Source organism: Somniosus microcephalus, chromosome 4 (genome assembly GCF_052327205.1).
Source record: "Somniosus microcephalus isolate GS21.2 chromosome 4, FLI_Smic_1.0, whole genome shotgun sequence".
Taxonomy (NCBI): Eukaryota; Metazoa; Chordata; class Chondrichthyes; order Squaliformes; family Somniosidae; genus Somniosus; species Somniosus microcephalus.
Window position 1 is genome coordinate 45,774,666 of NC_140990.1, and position 20,854 is coordinate 45,795,519.

General features: G+C 49.4%; 1 pseudogene; it reads right to left on the reverse strand.

The window, feature by feature from the left end:
- Positions 1 to 1,934: 1,934 nt before the first annotated feature.
- The window catches only part of LOC147118798 (uncharacterized), a 43,989-nt pseudogene continuing 25,069 nt past the window's right edge, over positions 1,935 to 20,854 (reverse strand).

The following is a 20,854-nucleotide window of genomic DNA, read 5'->3' on the forward strand; positions in this document are numbered from 1 at the left end:
GGGTCTGCGGGCGTGGGCAGCAACCGGGGGGCCGGTGGTGGGGATATAGTGCTCCACACCGTGTTTGGCGGCTTTGGCCGAAAAGGTCGGGTTAGTGAGGGCGGGAAACTCGGCTAGTAGTGCCGAGTAGTCGTCCGTGGCTCTGGCGAGGCAGTAGGTCGTCAGGCCGGCCGAACGGGCCGGGGTGAATGTGCCAGGGATGGGGGCCATAATGTTGATGTCGACGAGGCGGTGCCTCGGAATGTCGACAAGGAGGCCGTGGGTGCGTAGGAAGTCGGCGCCGATGAGTGGGCAGAGGACCTTGGCTGTGAGGAACTCCCAGCGGTAGCAGTGGCCTGCGAGGTCGAGCGTGACCATGCAGGTGCCTTATGTGCGGATGTCAGAGCCATTGGCTGTGGCCAGCGTGATACCCCGTGCGCCGCGTTGGATTTCGAGGGCAGAGGCGGGGGTGATGCTGTGCTGGGCGCCTGTGTCGCACAGGAATCGGCGGTTGGTGCTGTCGTCGGTGACGTACAGTAGGGGCCCCTTTTGCCCCACGGCCATCGTGGGGGCCGGTGCAGGGGGGGTTTGAAAGTGCACGGTGGCGTGCAGTGTTGGGCCCTAGTGCCAAAACGGGTGTGGTAATAGCAGTGACCCGGAGTGGAAGGGTGGTCGGGCCTAATGGGCCGGGGGGACCGCGTGGGCGTTGCCGTGAGGTCGGGTGCGGCGTCACGGGCGGTCTGCGCGGAGAGCAGCCGGTCGGCCTTTTCGGCTATCTCATTCAGGTCCATGGAGCCAGACTCCACAATGAGCGGGCGGATGCTGGCGGGGAGCTGCCGAATGAAAAGCGTGCGAAAGAGGGCGCCGGGTTTTTTGTCGTCCGAGAGGGACAGCATGTGGGAAAGCAGGTCTGATGGTGAAGCATCACCAAGGCCTGGGAGGTCGAGGAGTTGGCAGTTGCGCTGGTAAGAGGACGCCTGAAATTTTTTAAGAAGCGCGGCCTTCAGATGTTCGTACTTGCCTTCCTCTGGTGGATCCTGCAGCGCTGCCCAAACCTTGGGGACTGTGGCGCTGGTGAGAGAGGCGACGAGGTAGTCGTACTTCGTGACGTCGACTGTAATGCTTCTCAGCCGGAATCTGGACTCGGCTTGAACGAACCAGGCCTCGGCCAGGTTCTCCCAAAAGTCCGGTAGTTTAACCGTGACTGCGTTTGTATCCGCCATGCTAGCTTAGGATTCGTCCTGAGCGTCGGGGTCACCAGTGTTGAGATACCGCGGCAAGCGTGGGAGTCGAGACCAGGGTTGATGGAACACAACTGCTTTAATTTACATCATGGCAAAGAGAGAGCTTGAAAAGCACTGTTGCCTCACAGCGCCAGGGACCCGGGTTCAAATCTGGCCTTGGGCGACTGTCTGTGTGGAGTTTGCACATTCTCCCTGTGTCTGTGTGGGTTTTCTCCGGGTGCTCCGGTTTCCTCCCACAGTCCAAAGATGTGCAGGTTAGGTTGATTTGGCTATGATAAATTGACCCTTAGTGTTAGGGGATTAAATACGTGGGGTTACGGGAATAGGGTGGGATATGTGTCGGTGCGGGCTCGATGGGCCGAAATGGCCTCTATCTGCACTGTAGATTCTGTGATTCTGTGATTCTGTGAAAAGCCCGCGCAACCACTTAAATACTCCCCAGACAGGAAGTGCTCCCGGCAGCCTGTCCCTGCGGGAAAAAAGTTGCCGGAGGAAAGGGCCCCCGGCTGGGGGCTGCTGCTGCCGGCAGTGCGCCTGCGTAAACTGTCCGTGCCGCCGTGAGCGGATTATGTCCAATGGTGGCGTGTCGCCACACTCCAGCCTAGTAATAGCGGATATTAACATCAGCAGAAATAAACATCAACTGTCAGGATGATTTCAGTCCTGGATGTGATTAACAGCAGCAATAACATCAGAATCTAACTTCTGCAGTCACTTGTGAACTCGCTGGTGTCTCAGCAGGTTGGATGAACGGGAGAAACCCTTCCCACACACGGAATAGGTGAACATCCTCTCCCCAGTGTGAACTCGCTGGTGTCTCAGCAGGGTGGATGAATCAGTGAATCCCTTCCCACACATGGAGCAGGTGAACGGTCTCTCCCCAGTGTGAACTCGTTGGTGTACAATGAGATTGGATGACTGCCTGAATCTCTTCCCACAGTGAGAGCAACTGAATGGTTTCTTGTCAGTGTGAAATCGCTGGTGTTGAATCAGTTCCTCAGAGCTTTTAAAGCAGTTTGCACAGTCGGAGCATTTAAAAGGCCTCTCGCCAGTGTGAACTCGCTGGTGAGTCAGCAAGTTGGATAACTGAGTGAATCCCTTCTCACACACGGAGCAGGTGAACGGCCTCTCCCCAGTGTGACTGCGTCAATGAGCTTCCAGCTCAGATGGGTAATTGAAACCCTTCCCACAATCCCCACATTTCCACGGTTTCTCCATGGTGCGGGTGTCCTTGTGTCTCTGCAGGTTGGACGATCAGTTGAAGCCTCGTCCACATACAGAACATGTGTATGGTTTCTCCCTGCTGGGAACGGTGCGATGTTTTTTCAGGCTGTGTAACTGGTTAAAGCTCCTTCCACAGTCAGTGCACTGGAACACTCTCACTCGGGTGTGTGTGTCTCGGTGCTTTTCCAGTCACACTGATGTTTGAAATCTTTTCCCGCAGACAGAACAGACAAACATTTGTCCTTCCACATTCAAAGGCTGATGATCTTCAGCTCCTGATGAATTGAGTAACTCTCAAATCTTGACGTGATGTTTGGTTTGAGTTTCCCGTCTGCAAATCCTCCCCTTCTAATACCCTGTAAAAGGAGTTTACAAGAGTCATCATTGTAAGTACAGGACAGAAATTCAGAACAGACAATTCTAGTTTCTGTACAACGTTCCTTCACACGTGGGGATTCTAACCCTGGGACTGTACATGGTGATCACTAAACACAAAACCCAGGTGTATTGATTTCTTTGTGGGTTCAATGATGAGACATTTATGAAAGAGAATGACTTTTAATCTAAAGCTTGTTCAACTCTTTTATACAGCTTTTACAGGAGACACGATGCTTGTGATGCATCTAGAACGAAACTGAAACTAAACCAAACTGCTTGTCTCTCACATGACCTCTGCTGGTCAGGCATAAGTAATCAATACCTGCAAACATGCTGTTAAGGCATCATAATTGAACAGGCAAATACCATCTCTATTTGCTGATATCATTACATCTCCTTTTCTTAAAACAAAAGTATTTTACTTTTAACTAACAACATGTTTTCTTTGTATTAATCTGCATTTTAACTGTAACACTTAATGAACTTACATTATCATTATCATGATCAAGGTTTTTTAACCTTGCTTTGTGTGTTCACATGAAATATGTCAATACACTAGAACTTGAAGAAAGAATAAGATAACATTACTTCCTTCTGTAACAATAGTCCTTAAATTTGCTCAATGAGTCTCTCAGGAGGCTTCACGTGTCTTGAGGATTTTCTGATTGATTGTCCTTGAATCTGAGTTGTTGCCTCAGATGATGCGTTCTCAGCTGTGTGATCAGGTTGTTCAACAGTATCAGTCTCTTGACCTGCTGTGGCTGGTCCCATGAGAAGATCTCAACGATTTCTTCTCAGAACAGCACCCTCATCTGTCTGAATGGTGTATGATCTTGGTTGAACTTCACTCAGGACAGTTCCCTTCTGAGTCCATGTGTTTGTTTTGTCTTTGAACCTTACTTGGTCACCAGTGTGGAGTTCAGGTAGGTTTTGTGTTCCTCTGTCATAGTAATACTTTTGCTTTTCTTTCTGTTGCTCTTTGAACTTCCTCACTTTCTCCCCCTCTTTTGTTTTCAGGAGGTTCTCTGGGATGGGTAGGTTTGACCTTAGCCGACGTCCCATAAGGAGTTGGGCTGGTGACTTACCACACTCGAGCGGCGTTGTGCGGTATACAAGCATGCTTTGGTAGAAGTCAGTTCCACTGTCTTTTGCCTTGTACTTCAGTCTTTTCACTGTGTTTGCGGGCTCTCCTGGGTCAACAGCTCTGGACAACGTGTCTGCTGTATACCTCAGCTTACCCAGTGTGTACGCAACATTCAGTTCATCATAGACTGTCTCTCCTTCGCTTTCCACAATGAGGACTCTCTTTACCAGGTTCAGTCTCTCACAGGCTTTTAAGCCTAGTATGGCTTGCACATCCTTTGGCACCATGATTAATGCTAGCGTGTGCTCTCTGTCCTTGTGTGTCACTTTGACAATGCATCTTCCTTTCACTGGTATTTCAGTACCTGAGTATCCTGTCACTTTCACTTTTATTCCATGTATCTTTGGTCTGGGTCTAATTTTCTTAAAATCAGTCTCTGATATCACATTAACTTGTGCTCCAGTATCCAATTTAAATGGAATGTGTATGTCATTCACTTTTAGTGTCAACATCCAGTCTCTTTCTTCTCTTTTGTTTTCAGACACAACATCTACATTGAACTCCTCTATCTCGCTTTCATCTACTGTATGGACCTTGCTTTGTCGTGCTTGGTTCTTACAGCAACGGGCATAATGGTTGTTTTTGTTGCAACTATTGCATTTTTTACCATATGCTGGACACTTTCTTGGTGGATGCTGTGTACCGCATCGACTACATGACTTTCGATTGCCCCTTTCATTTTTGTTCGCTGGCCACGCCTCTTTTTTCACATTGGCGCTCTTTTTGTTAAACGGTTCATATCCGTTCATTGTCACTGCATCCACGTTGCAGCTATTGTCACTGAACAGCTCCTTTGCCTGCAACTTCACAGTCTCTGTAGCCCTACACAGTGCCATGGCTTTTCCCAGGTCTAGATCTTGCTCTCTTAGCAGTCTTTCCCTTAGACCATTATCTGGAATACCACACACCAGTCTGTCTTTTATCAGCGAGTCTGTCAGTCCCCCAAATTCACATGTTTTGCTTCGGTTTCTCAGTTCAGTCACATACTGATCAATAGTCTCACCCGTTTTCTGTACACATGTGAAAAATCTGTGCCTCTCAAACGTCACGTTACGTTTAGGTATGCAGTAGGCCTCAAACTGTTCCATTATTTTATCTAACTTCATTTTGTCTCCATCAGCAGCGAATGTGAAGTTATTATACACCTCCAGCGCTTCATCACCCACAACATGTAAGAACACTGACGATTTCTTATTATTACTTTTCTCGCCAGCTCCGATTGCTGATAAATACAACCCCACACGTTGTTTGAACCTCCTCCAATTTTCAGCCACATTACCTGTCAACTGAAGCGTCGCCGGTGGGTGTAAACCTTCCATTTTTTCACTTCGTTAGCTATTCTCTAATGGTAAGTAACGATGTTCTCTTTTGGCTTGCTAATCTGTGGAGAGCTGATTTAACTTCAGATTTTTCCTCTTCATCTCTTTCAATCACTTCTGACACCATGTATTGATTTCTTTGTGGGTTCAATGACGAGACATTTATGAAAGAGAATAACTTTTAATCTAAAGCTTGTTCAACTCTTTTATACAGCTTTTACAGGAGACACGATGCTTGTGATGCATCTAGAACGAAACTGAAACTAAACCAAACTGCTTGTCTCTCACATGACCTCTGCTGGTCAGGCATAAGTAATCAATACCTGCAAACATGCTGTTAAGGCATCATAATCGAACAGGCAAATACCATCTCTATTTGCTGATATCATTACACCAGGCTGTTAATCATTTTCAGCTACTGCACTTAGCATGTGTCCCACAGCAGCTCTTTCACTTTTAATGTGTGAATAGTGCATCACGCCTGCAAACCTGGTTTTCAATTTAAATTCACTCAGCAAATGTATTTAACAAAAGATGAACAAGTAAACACATCACAGCCCACTAATCCAGCTCTACATTCACAGGAAGAAGCCTGTTATCTAACTCCTGGAGTGGATGAAATAAAGAAAGATCCCAAATGTAAGAGTCCCTCGAATCCTTTGAAAAGACCTTTCAAATCCTGACTGGTTCCTTCCTTATTCTAGAATTCCCCATTCTTGTGGGGGTCGATATTGGTCAAAAACTGCTAAATGGACATTTGTAACCGATTTTTCAGCTGTTTCAAGCTGACCGGGTCCTTCATTCAGAGAATCTCCAAGGAGACTCTTGGATTTCAATACAGCTCTACCCACTTTTATTTCCAGGATTAGATTACCTGGAATTAAATACCTGACCATTCAAATTTAAAACGGCCCATGATACACTGACTGAACCAATCACACAGCTCTGTCACGATAGCAAAATACTGCGGATGCTGGAAATCCAAAATAACAACAGAAAATGCTGGAATAATTCAGCAGGCCAGGCAACATCCGTGGAGAGAGAAATAGAGTCAACGTTTCAGGTTGAAACGCTTTGTCAGGATGCTGTCAGTTTGAATTATTCCTCTCTCCAGCCTGTAACTGATGAAACTTGTAACACTGAGGCTGAAATTCCACTTCCGGGTGCCGGGTTCCAATCCTGGGACTGTACATGGGGATTCTAACCCTGGGATTGTACATGGGGATTCTAACCCTGGGACTGTAAATGGGGATTCTAACCCTGGGACTGTACATGGGGATTCTAACCCTGGGACTGTAAATGGGGATTCTAACCCTGGGACTGTACATTGGGATTCTAACTCTGGGACTGTACATGGGGATTCTAACCCTGGGTCTGTACATGGGGATTCTGACCCTGGGAGTGTACATGGAGATTCCAACCCTGGGACTGTACATGGGGAATCTAACCCTGGGACTGTACATGGGGATTCTAACCCTGGGACTGTACATGGGGATTCTGACCCTGGGAGTGTACATGGAGATTCCAACCCTGGGACTGTACATGGGGAATCTAACCCTGGGACTGTACATGGGGATTCTAACCCTGGGACTGTACACGGGGATTCTAACCCTGGGACTGTACATGGGGATTCCAACCCTGGGACTGTACACGGGGATTCCAACCCTGGGACTGTTCAGGGGGATTCTAACCCTGGGACTGTACATGGGGATTCTAAATCTGGGACTGCACATGGGGATTCTAACCCTGGGACTGTACATGGGGATTCCAACCCTGGGACTGTACATGGGGATTCTAACACTGGGACTGTACATGGGGATTCTAACCCTGGGACTGTACAGGGGGATTCTAACCCTGGGACTGTACATGGGGATTCTAACCGTGGGACTGTACATGGGGATTCTAACCCTGGGACTGTACATGGGGATTCTAACCCTGGGACTGCACATGGGGATTCTAACCCTGGGACTGTACATGGGGATTCTAACCCTGGGACTGTACATGGAGATTCTAACCCTGGGACTGTACATGGAGATTCTGACCCTGGGACTGAACATGGGGATTCTAATCCTGGGAATGTACATGGGGATTCTAACCCTGGGACTGTACATGGGGATTCTAACCCTGGGACTGTACATGGGGAATCTAACCCTGGGACTGTACATGGGGATTCTAACCCTGTGACAGAACATGGGGATTCTAACCCTGGGACTGTACATGGGGATTCTAACCCTGGGACTGTACATGGAGATTCTAACCCTGGGACTGTACATGGGGATTCTAACCCTGGGACTGTACATGGGGAATCTAACCCTGGGACTGTACATGGGGATTCTAACCCTGTGACAGAACATGGGGATTCTAACCCTGGGACTGTACATGGGGATTCTAACCCTGGGACTGTACATGGGGATTCTAACCCTGGGACTGTACATGGGGAATCTAACCCTGGGACTGTACATGGGGATTCTAACCCTGTGACAGAACATGGGGATTCTAACCCTGGGACTGTACATGGGGATTCTAACCCTGGGACTGTACATGGGGATTCTAACCCTGGGACTGTACATGGGGATTCTAACCCTGGGACTGTACATGGGGAATCTAACCCTGGGACTGTACATGGGGATTCTAACCCTGGGACAGAACATGGGGATTCTAACCCTGGGACTGTACATGGGGATTCTAACCCTGGGACTGTACATGGGGATTCTAACACTGGGACTGTACATGGGGATTCCAACCCTGGGGCTGTACATGGGGATTCTAACCCTGGGACTGTACATGGGGATTCTAACCCTGGGACAGAACATGCGGATTCTAACACTGGGACTGTACATGGGGATTCTAACCAAGGGACTGTACATGGGGATTCTAACCCTGGGACTGTCCATGGGGATTTTAACCCTGGGACTGTACATGGGGATTCTAACCCTGGGACTGTACATGGGGATTCTAACCCTGGGACTGTACATGGGGATTCTAACCCTGGGACAGAACATGGGGATTCTAACCAAGGGACTGTACATGGGGATTCTAAACCTCGGATTGTACATGGGGATTCTAAACCTGGGACTGTACATGGGGATTCTAACCCTGGGACTGTACATGGGGATTCTAACCCTGGGACAGAACATGCGGATTCTAACACTGGGACTGTACATGGGGATTCTAACCCTGGGACTGTACATGGGGATTCTAACCCTGGGACTGTAAATGGTGGTTCCAACCCTGAGACTGTATATGGGGATTCTAACCCTGGGACTGTACATGGGGATTCTAACCCTGGGACTGTACATGGGGATTCTAACCCTGGGACTGTACATGGGGATTCTAACCCGGGAATGAACATGGGGATTCTAACCCTGGGACTGTACATGGGGATTCTAACCCTGGGACTGTACATGGGAATTCTAACACTGGGACTGTACATGGGATTCTAACCCTGGGACTGTACATGGGGATTCTAACCCGGGAATCTACATGGGGATTCTAACCCTGGGACTGCACATGGTGATTCTAACCCTGGGACTGTGCATGGGGATTCTAAACCTGGGACTGTACATGGGGATTATAACCCTGGGACTGTACCTGGGAATTCTAACCCTGGGACTGTACATGGGGATTCTAACCCTGGGAATGTAAATGGGGATTCTAACCCTGAGACTGTACATGGGGATTCTAACCCTGGAACTGTACATGGGGATTCTAACCCTAGGAATGTACATGGGGATTCCAACCCTGGGAATGTACATGGGTATTCTAAACCTGGGACTGTACATGGGGATTCCAACCCTGGGACTGTACATGGGGATTACCAACCTGGGACTGTACATGGCGATTCCAACTTTGCGACTGTACATAGGGATTCTAACCCTGCGACTATCCATTGTGATTCTAACCCTCGGACTGCACATGGGGATTCCAACCCTGGGACTGTTCAGGGGGATTCTAACCCTGGGACTGTACTTGGGAATTCTAAACCTGGGACTGCACATGGGGATTCTAACCCTGGGACTGTACATGGGGACTCCAACCCTAGGACTGTACATGGGTATTCTAACACTGGGACTGTACAGGGGGATTCTAACCCAGGGACTGTACATGTGGATTCTAACCCTGGGACTGTACATGGGGATTCCAACCCTGGGACTGTACATGGGGATTCTAACCGTGGGACTGTACATGGGGATTCTAACCCTGGGACTGTATATGGGGATTCTAACCCTGGGACTGTACATGGGGATTCTAACCCTGGGACTGTACATGGGGATTCTAATCCTGGGACTGTAAATGGGGATTCTAACCCTGGGACTGTACATGGGGATTCTAACCCTGGGACAGAACATGGGGATTCTAACCCTGGGACTGTACTTGGGAATTCTAACCCTGGGACTGTACATGGGGATTCTAACCCTGGGACAGAACATGGGGATTCTAACCCGGGAGTGTACATGGGGATTCTAACCCTGGGAATGTACATGTGGATTCTAACCCTGGGACTGAACATGGGGATTCTAACCCTGGGAATTTACTTGGGGATTCCAACCCTGGGACTGTACATGGGGATTATAATCCTGGGACTGTACATGGGGATTCTAACCCTGGGACTGTACATGGGGATTCTAACCCTGGGACTGTACGTGTGGTTTCTAACCCTGGGACTGTACATGGGAATTCTAACACTGGGACTGTACATGGGAATTCTAAACCTGGGACTGTACATGGGGATTCTAACCCAGGAATGTACATGGGGATTCTAACCCTGGGACTGCACATGGTGATTCTAACCCTGGGACTTTAAATGTGGATTCTAACCCTGGGACTGTACAAGGGGATTATAACCCTGGGACTGTACCTGGGGATTCTAACCTGGGACTGTACATGGGGATTTTAACCCTGGGACTGTAAATGAGGATTCTAACCCTGAGACTGTACATGGGGATTCTAACCCTGGGACTATACATGGGGATTCTAACCCTGGGAATGTACATGGGGATTCTAACCCTGGGACTGTACATGGGGATTCTAACCCTGGGACTGTACATGGGGATTCTAACCCTCGGTCTGTACATGGGGATTCTAACCCTGGGACTGTACATGGGGATTCTAACCCTGGGACTGTACATGGGGATTCTAACCCTGGGACTGTACATGGGGATTCTAAACCTGGGACTGCACATGGGGATTCTAACCCTGGGACTGTACATGGGGACTCCAACCCTAGGACTGTACATGGGTATTCTAACACTGGGACTGTACAGGGGGATTCTAACCCAGGGACTGTACATGTGGATTCTAACCCTGGGACTGTACATGGGGATTCCAACCCTGGGACTGTACATGGGGATTCTAACCGTGGGACTGTACATGGGGATTCTAACCCTGGGACTGTATATGGGGATTCTAACCCTGGGACTGTACATGGGGATTCTAACCCTGGGACTGTACATGGGGATTCTAATCCTGGGACTGTAAATGGGGATTCTAACCCTGGGACTGTACATGGGGATTCTAACCCTGGGACAGAACATGGGGATTCTAACCCTGGGACTGTACTTGGGAATTCTAACCCTGGGACTGTACATGGGGATTCTAACACTGGGACAGAACATGGGGATTCTAACCCGGGAGTGTACATGGGGATTCTAACCCTGGGAATGTACATGTGGATTCTAACCCTGGGACTGAACATGGGGATTCTAACCCTGGGAATTTACTTGGGGATTCCAACCCTGGGACTGTACATGGGGATTATAATCCTGGGACTGTACATGGGGATTCTAACACTGGGGCTGTACATGGGGATTCTAACCCTGGGACTGTACATGGGGATTCTAACCCTGGGACTGTACATGGGGATTCTAACCCTGGGACTGTACGTGTGGTTTCTAACCCTGGGACTGTACATGGGAATTCTAACACTGGGACTGTACATGGGAATTCTAAACCTGGGACTGTACATGGGGATTCTAACCCAGGAATGTACATGGGGATTCTAACCCTGGGACTGCACATGGTGATTCTAACCCTGGGACTTTAAATGTGGATTCTAACCCTGGGACTGTACATGGGGATTATAACCCTGGGACTGTACCTGGGGATTCTAACCTGGGACTGTACATGGGGATTTTAACCCTGGGACTGTAAATGAGGATTCTAACCCTGAGACTGTACATGGGGATTCTAACCCTGGGACTATACATGGGGTTTCTAACCCTGGGAATGTACATGGGGATTCTAACCCTGGGACTGTACATGGGGATTCTAACCCTGGGACTGTACATGGGGATTCTAACCCTCGGTCTGTACATGGGAAATCTAACCCTGGGACTGTACATGGGGATTCTAACCCTGGGACTGTACATGGGGATTCTAACCCTGGGACTGTACATGGGGATTCTAACCCTGGGACTGTACATGGGGATTATAATCCTGGGACTGTACATGGGGATTCTAACACTGGGGCTGTACATGGGGATTCTAACCCTGGGACTGTACATGGGGATTCTTACCCTGGGACTGTACATGGGGATTCTAACCCTGAGACTGTACATGGGGAATCCAACCCTGTGACTGTACATGGGGATTCTAACCCTGGGACTGTACATGGGGATTCTAACACTGGGACTGTACATGGGGATTCTAAACCAAGGACTGTATGTGGGGATTCTAACCCCTGAACTGTACATGGAGATTCCAACCATGGGACTGTACATGGGGATTCTAACCCTGGGACTGTACATGGGGATTCTAACCCAGGGACTTTACATGGGGATTCTAACCCTGGGACTGTACATGGGGATTCCACACCTGGGACTGTACTTGGGGATTCTAACCCTGTGACTGTACATGGGGATTCCAACCCTGGGACTGTACACGGGGATTTTAACCCTGGGACTGTACGTGGGGATTCCAACACTGGGACTGTACAGGGGAATTCTAACCCTGCGACTGTACATGGGGATTCTAAACCTGGGACTGCACATGGGGATTCTTACCCTGGGACTGTACATGGGGATTCCAACCCTGGGACTGTACATGGGGATTCTAACCCTTTGACTGTACAGGGGGATTCTAAGCCTGGAACTGTACATGGGGATTCTAACCCTGGGACAGTACATGGGGATTCGAAACCTGGGACTGTACATGGGGATTCTAACCCTGGGACAGTACATGGGGATTCTAACCCTGGGACTGTACATGGGGATTCTAACCCTTGGATTGTACATGGGGATTCTAACCCTGGGACTGTACATGGGGATTCTAAAACTGGGACTGTACATGGGGATTCTAACCCTGGGATTGTCCATGGGGATTCTATCCCTGGGAATGTACATGGGGATTCTAACCCTGGGACTGTACATGTGGATTCTAACCCTGGGAATGTACTTGGTGATTCCAACCCTGGAACTGCAAATATGGATTCTAACCCTGGGAATGTACATGGGGATTCTAACACTGGGTCTGTACATGGGGATTCTAACCCTGGGACTGTACACGGGGATTCTAACCCTGGGAATGTGCATGTGGATTCCAAACCTGGGACTGTACATGGGGATTCTAACCCTGGGACTGTACATGGGGATTCTGACCATGGGACTGTACATGGGAATTCTAACCCTGGGACAGTATATGGGGATTCTAACCCTGTGACATTACATGGGGATTCTAACCCTGGGATTGTACATGGGGATACTATCCTGGGACTATACATGGGGATTCTAACCCTGGGACTGTATATGGGGATTCTAACCCTGGGACTGTACATGGGGATTCTAACCCTTGGACTGCACTTGGGGATTCTAACCCTGGCACTGTACAAGGGGTTTCTAACCCTGGGAATGCACATGGGGATTCTAACCCGGGAATGTACATGGGGATTCTAACCCTGGAAATGCACATGGGGATTCTAAATCTGGGATTGTACATGGGGATTCTAACCCTGGGACTGTACATGGGGATTCTAACCCCGGGACTGTACATGGGGATTCTAACCCTGGGACTGTACATGGGGATTCTAACCCTCGAACTGTACATGGGGATTCTAACCCTGGGACTGTACATGGGGATTCTAACCCTGGGACTGTACATGGGGATTCGAACCCTCGGACTCTACCTGGAGATTCTAACCCTGGGAATGTACTTGGGGATTCTAACCCTGGGACTGTACATGGGGATACTAACCCTGGGAATGTACTTTGGGATTCCAGCCCTGGGACTGTACATGGGTTTCTAACCCTGGAACTGTACATGGGGATTCTAATCCTGGGACTCTACATGGGGATTCTAACCCTGGGAATGTACATGTGGATTCTAACCCTGGGACTGTACATGGGGATTCTAACCCTGGGAATTTAATTGGGGATTCCAACCCTGGGACTGTACATGGGGATTCTAAGTATGGAACTGTACACGGGTATTCTAACCCTGGGAATGTACATGGGGATTCCAACCCTGGGTTTGTACATGGGGATCTAACACTGGGACTGTACATGGGGATTCTAACCTCAGGAATGTACATGGGGATTCCAACCCTGGGAATGTACATGGGTATTTTAAACCTGGGACTGTACATGGGGATTCCATCCCTGGGACTGTACATGGGGATTGCCAACCTGGGACTGTACATGGGGATTCCAACTTTGCAATTGTCCATGGGGATTCTAACCCTGCGACGATCCATTGGGATTCTAACCCTCGGACTGCACTTGGGGATTCTAACCCTGGGACTGTACATGGGGATTCTAAACCTGGCACTGTACAAGGGGTTTCTAACCCTGGGAATGCACATGGGGATTCTAACCCGGGAATGTACATGGGGATTCTAACCCTGGAACTGCACATGGGGATTCTAAATCTGGGATTGTACATGGGGATTCTAACCCTGGGACTGTACATGGTGATTCTAACCCCGGGACTGTACATCGGGATTCTAACCCTGGGACTGTACATGGGGATTCTAACCCTCGAACTGTACATGTGGATTCTAACCCTGGGACTGTACATGGGGATTCTAACCCTGGGACTGTACATGGGGATTCTAACCCTCGGACTGTACCTGGAGATTCTAACCCTGGGAATGTACTTGGGGATTCTAACCCTGGGACTGTACATGGGGATTCTAACCCTGGGAATGTACTTGGGGATTCCAGCCCTGGGACTGTACATGGGGATTCTAACCCTGGAACTGTACATGGGGATTCTAATCCTGGGACTCTACATGGGGATTCTAACCCTGGGAATGTACATGTGGATTCTAACCCTGGGACTGTACATGGGGATTCTAACCCTGGGAATTTAATTGGGGATTCCAACCCTGGGACTCTACATGGGGATTCTAAGCCTGGAACTGTACACGGGTATTCTAACCCTGGGAATGTACATGGGGATTCCAACCCTGGGTTTGTACATGGGGATTCTAACACTGGGACTGTACATGGGGATTCTAACCCTAGGAATGTACATGGGGATTCCAACCCTGGGAATGTACATGGGTATTTTAAACCTGGGACTGTACATGGGGATTCCATCCCTGGGACTGTACATGGGGATTGCCAACCTGGGACTGCACATGGGGATTCCAACTTTGCGACTGTCCATGGGGATTCTAACCCTGCGACTATCCATTGGGATTCTAACCCTCGGACTGCACATGGGGATTCTAACCCTGGGACTGTACATGTGGATTTTAACCCTGGGGCTGTACATGGGGATTCTATCCCTGGGTCTGTACATGGGGATTCAAACCCTGGGACTGTACCTGTGGATTCTAATGCTGGAACTGTACATGGGGATTCCACCCCTGGGAATGCACATGGGGATTCTAAACCTGGGAGTGAACATGGGGATTCTAACCCTGGGACTGTACATGGGGATTCTAACCCTGTGACTGTACATGGGGATTCTAACCCTGGGACTGTACATTAGGATTCTAACCCTGGGACTGTACATGGGGATTCTAACCCTGGGTGTGCAGATGGGGATACTGACCCTGGGACTGTACATGGGGATTCTAACCCTGCGATGGTATATGGGAATTCTAACTCTGTACTGCACATGGGGTTTCTAACCCTGGGACTGTACATGGGAATTCTAACTCTGGGACTGCACATGCGGATTCTAACCCTGGTACAGTACATGGGGATTCTAACCCTGGGACTGTACATGGGAATTCAACCCTGGGACTGTACATGTGGATTCTAATCCTGGGATTGTACAAGGGGTTTCTAACCCTGAGACTGTACATGGGGATTCTAACCCTGGGCTGTACATCGGGATTCTAACCCTGGGACTGTACATGGGGATTCTAATCCTGGGACTGTACATGGGGATTCTAACCCTGGCACTCTACATGGGGATTCTAACCCTGGGACTGTACATGGGGATTCTAACCCTGGGACTGTACATGGGGATTCCAATCATGGGACTGTACATGGGAATTCTAACCCTGGGACTGTACATCGGGATTCTAACCCTGGGACTGTACATGGGGATTCCACACCTGGGACTGTACTTGGGGATTCTAACCCTGTGACTGTACATGGGGATTCCAACCCTGGGACTGTACACGGGGATTTTAACCCTGGGACTGTACGTGGGGATTCCAACACTCGGACTGTACAGGGGAATTCTAACCCTGCGACTGTACATGGGGATTCTAAACCTGGGACTGCACATGGGGATTCTTACCCTGGGACTGTACATGGGGATTCCAACCCTGGGACTGTACATGGGGATTCTAACCCTTTGACTGTACAGGGGGATTCTAAGCCTGGAACTGTACATGGGGATTCTAACCCTGGGACAGTACATGGGGATTCGAAACCTGGGACTGTACATGGGGATTCTAACCCTGGGACAGTACATGGGGATTCTAACCCTGGGACTGTACATGGGGATTCTAACCCTTGGATTGTACATGGGGATTCTAACCCTGGGACTGTACATGGGGATTCTAAAACTGGGACTGTACATGGGGATTCTAACCCTGGGATTGTCCATGGGGATTCTAACCCTGGGAATGTACATGGGGATTCTAACCCTGGGACTGTACATGGGGATTCTAACCCTGGGTATGTACTTGGTGATTCCAACCCTGGAACTGCAAATATGGATTCTAACCCTGGGAATGTACATGGGGATTCTAACACTGGGTCTGTACATGGGGATTCTAACCCTGGGACTGTACACGGGGATTCTAACCCTGGGAATGTGCATGTGGATTCCAAACCTGGGACTGTACATGGGGATTCTAACCCTGGGACTGTACATGGGGATTCTGACCATGGGACTGTACATGGGAATTCTAACCCTGGGACAGTATATGGGGATTCTAACCCTGTGACATTACATGGGGATTCTAACCCTGGGATTGTACATGGGGATACTATCCTGGGACTATACATGGGGATTCTAACCCTGGGACTGTATATGGGGATTCTAACCCTGGGACTGTACATGGGGATTCTAACCCTTGGACTGCACTTGGGGATTCTAACCCTGGCACTGTACAAGGGGTTTCTAACCCTGGGAATGCACATGGGGATTCTAACCCGGGAATGTACATGGGGATTCTAACCCTGGAACTGCACATGGGGATTCTAAATCTGGGATTGTACATGGGGATTCTAACCCTGGGACTGTACATGGGGATTCTAACCCCGGGACTGTACATGGGGATTCTAACCCTGGGACTGTACATGGGGATTCTAACCCTCGAACTGTACATGGGGATTCTAACCCTGGGACTGTACATGGGGATTCTAACCCTGGGACTGTACATGGGGATTCGAACCCTCGGACTCTACCTGGAGATTCTAACCCTGGGAATGTACTTGGGGATTCTAACCCTGGGACTGTACATGGGGATACTAACCCTGGGAATGTACTTTGGGATTCCAGCCCTGGGACTGTACATGGGGATTCTAACCCTGGAACTGTACATGGGGATTCTAATCCTGGGACTCTACATGGGGATTCTAACCCTGGGAATGTACATGTGGATTCTAACCCTGGGACTGTACATGGGGATTCTAACCCTGGGAATTTAATTGGGGATTCCAACCCTGGGACTGTACATGGGGATTCTAAGTATGGAACTGTACACGGGTATTCTAACCCTGGGAATGTACATGGGGATTCCAACCCTGGGTTTGTACATGGGGATCTAACACTGGGACTGTACATGGGGATTCTAACCTTAGGAATGTACATGGGGATTCCAACCCTGGGAATGTACATGGGTATTTTAAACCTGGGACTGTACATGGGGATTCCATCCCTGGGACTGTACATGGGGATTGCCAACCTGGGACTGTACATGGGGATTCCAACTTTGCAATTGTCCATGGGGATTCTAACCCTGCGACGATCCATTGGGATTCTAACCCTCGGACTGCACTTGGGGATTCTAACCCTGGGACTGTACATGGGGATTCTAACCCTGGCACTGTACAAGGGGTTTCTAACCCTGGGAATGCACATGGGGATTCTAACCCGGGAATGTACATGGGGATTCTAACCCTGGAACTGCACATGGGGATTCTAAATCTGGGATTGTACATGGGGATTCTAACCCTGGGACTGTACATGGTGATTCTAACCCCGGGACTGTACATCGGGATTCTAACCCTGGGACTGTACATGGGGATTCTAACCCTCGAAATGTACATGTGGATTCTAACCCTGGGACTGTACATGGGGATTCTAACCCTGGGACTGTACATGGGGATTCTAACCCTCGGACTGTACCTGGAGATTCTAACCCTGGGAATGTACTTGGGGATTCTAACCCTGGGACTGTACATGGGGATTCTAACCCTGGGAATGTACTTGGGGATTCCAGCCCTGGGACTGTACATGGGGATTCTAACCCTGGAACTGTACATGGGGATTCTAATCCTGGGACTCTACATGGGGATTCTAACCCTGGGAATGTACATGTGGATTCTAACCCTGGGACTGTACATGGGGATTCTAACCCTGGGAATTTAATTGGGGATTCCAACCCTGGGACTCTACATGGGGATTCTAAGCCTGGAACTGTACACGGGTATTCTAACCCTGGGAATGTACATGGGGATTCCAACCCTGGGTTTGTACATGGGGATTCTAACACTGGGACTGTACATGGGGATTCTAACCCTAGGAATGTACATGGGGATTCCAACCCTGGGAATGTACATGGGTATTTTAAACCTGGGACTGTACATGGGGATTCCATCCCTGGGACTGTACATGGGGATTGCCAACCTGGGACTGCACATGGGGATTCCAACTTTGCGACTGTCCATGGGGATTCTAACCCTGCGACTATCCATTGGGATTCTAACCCTCGGACTGCACATGGGGATTCTAACCCTGGGACTGTACATGTGGATTTTAACCCTGGGGCTGTACATGGGGATTCTATCCCTGGGTCTGTACATGGGGATTCAAACCCTGGGACTGTACCTGGGGATTCTAATGCTGGAACTGTACATGGGGATTCCACCCCTGGGAATGCACATGGGGATTCTAAACCTGGGAGTGAACATGGGGATTCTAACCCTGGGACTGTACATGGGGATTCTAACCCTGGGACTGTACATGGGGATTCTAACCCTGGGACTGTACATTAGGATTCTAACCCTGGGACTGTACATGGGGATTCTAACCCTGGGTGTGCAGATGGGGATACTGACCCTGGGACTGTACATGGGGATTCTAACCCTGCGATGGTATATGGGAATTCTAACTCTGTACTGCACATGGGGTTTCTAACCCTGGGACTGTACATGGGAATTCTAACTCTGGGACTGCACATGCGGATTCTGACCCTGGGACTGTACATGGGGATTCTAACCCTGGGACTGTACATGGGGATTCTAACCCTGGTACAGTACATGGGGATTCTAACCCTGGGACTGTACATGGGAATTCAACCCTGGGACTGTACATGTGGATTCTAATCCTGGGATTGTACAAGGGGTTTCTAACCCTGAGACTGTACATGGGGATTCTAACCCTGGGCTGTACATCGGGATTCTAACCCTGGGACTGTACATGGGGATTCTAATCCTGGGACTGTACATGGGGATTCTAACCCTGGCACTCTACATGGGGATTCTAACCCTGGGACTGTACATGGGGATTCTAACCCTGGGACTGTACATGGGGATTCCAATCATGGGACTGTACATGGGAATTCTAACCCTGGGACTGTACATCGGGATTCTAACCCTGGGACTGTACATGGGGATTCCACACCTGGGACTGTACTTGGGGATTCTAACCCTGTGACTGTACATGGGGATTCCAACCCTGGGACTGTACACGGGGATTTTAACCCTGGGACTGTACGTGGGGATTCCAACACTGGGACTGTACAGGGGAATTCTAACCCTGCGACTGTACATGGGGATTCTAAACCTGGGACTGCACATGGGGATTCTTACCCTGGGACTGTACATGGGGATTCCAACCCTGGGACTGTACATGGGGATTCTAACCCTTTGACTGTACAGGGGGATTCTAAGCCTGGAACTGTACATGGGGATTCTAACCCTGGGACAGTACATGGGGATTCGAAACCTGGGACTGTACATGGGGATTCTAACCCTGGGACAGTACATGGGGATTCTAACCCTGGGACTGTACATGGGGATTCTAACCCTTGGATTGTACATGGGGATTCTAACCCTGGGACTGTACATGGGGATTCTAAAACTGGGACTGAACATGGGGATTCTAACCCTGGGATTGTCCATGGGGATTCTAACCCTGGGAATGTACATGGGGAATCTAACCCTGGGACTGTACAGGGGGATTCTAACCCTGGGACGGTACATGGGGATTCTTACCCTGGGACTGTACATGGTGATTCTTGATGCGCCTCAATAACTTCAAGACTCAAAGTTAACTGAATAAATCAAGGCCTTTATTAGGAAAGAAAAGATGCCTGTGTCTTCACCTAGCTTCACCTAGCCTTCTGCTGTTCTGCTGCAAGACAAGCCTGGGCTTGTCTTAAGTAGGGCAGGTATGGGCAGAGCCGACACACAAAGCGGGCGGTGCACTATTTTCAATACAAGGTAAAACACCGGAGCAGGCAATACAATATATGTAGTTAACTACAGAGTCTGATGAATGACATATTTCATCACATTCACCCCTTCTACAGATTTAGTCTGTCCGGGGGTGTGATAGTCTTCTGTGACTGATGTAACGGTTGCGGTGCCGCGGGTGCCGGCTGGGTGCCCCGGGTGACCTCCTGGGTCTCTGCCGGATGCGCCACCGGGTTTGTTGACGGAGTAGGTGGTGGTGGTACTGTTGGCTGATGTTCTTCCAGGGGTGATGAAAGATCGTGGGTGGAGTGGGTGGGTGATAGTTGTTGTGGTTGTTGTCGTTGTTGCTGTTGTTCTTGTAGTCATTGTCGCTGTTGTTACCGGCTGGGGCGAGGTCTTTTATGGACACAGTGTCCTCCCGTCCGTCGGCGTGCCGAACATACGCATATTGTCGGTTGGCGTGGAGCAGGTGCACTGGCTCCACGAGAGGTCCGTCTTGTGGCCCCTCACATGCTTCCGCAT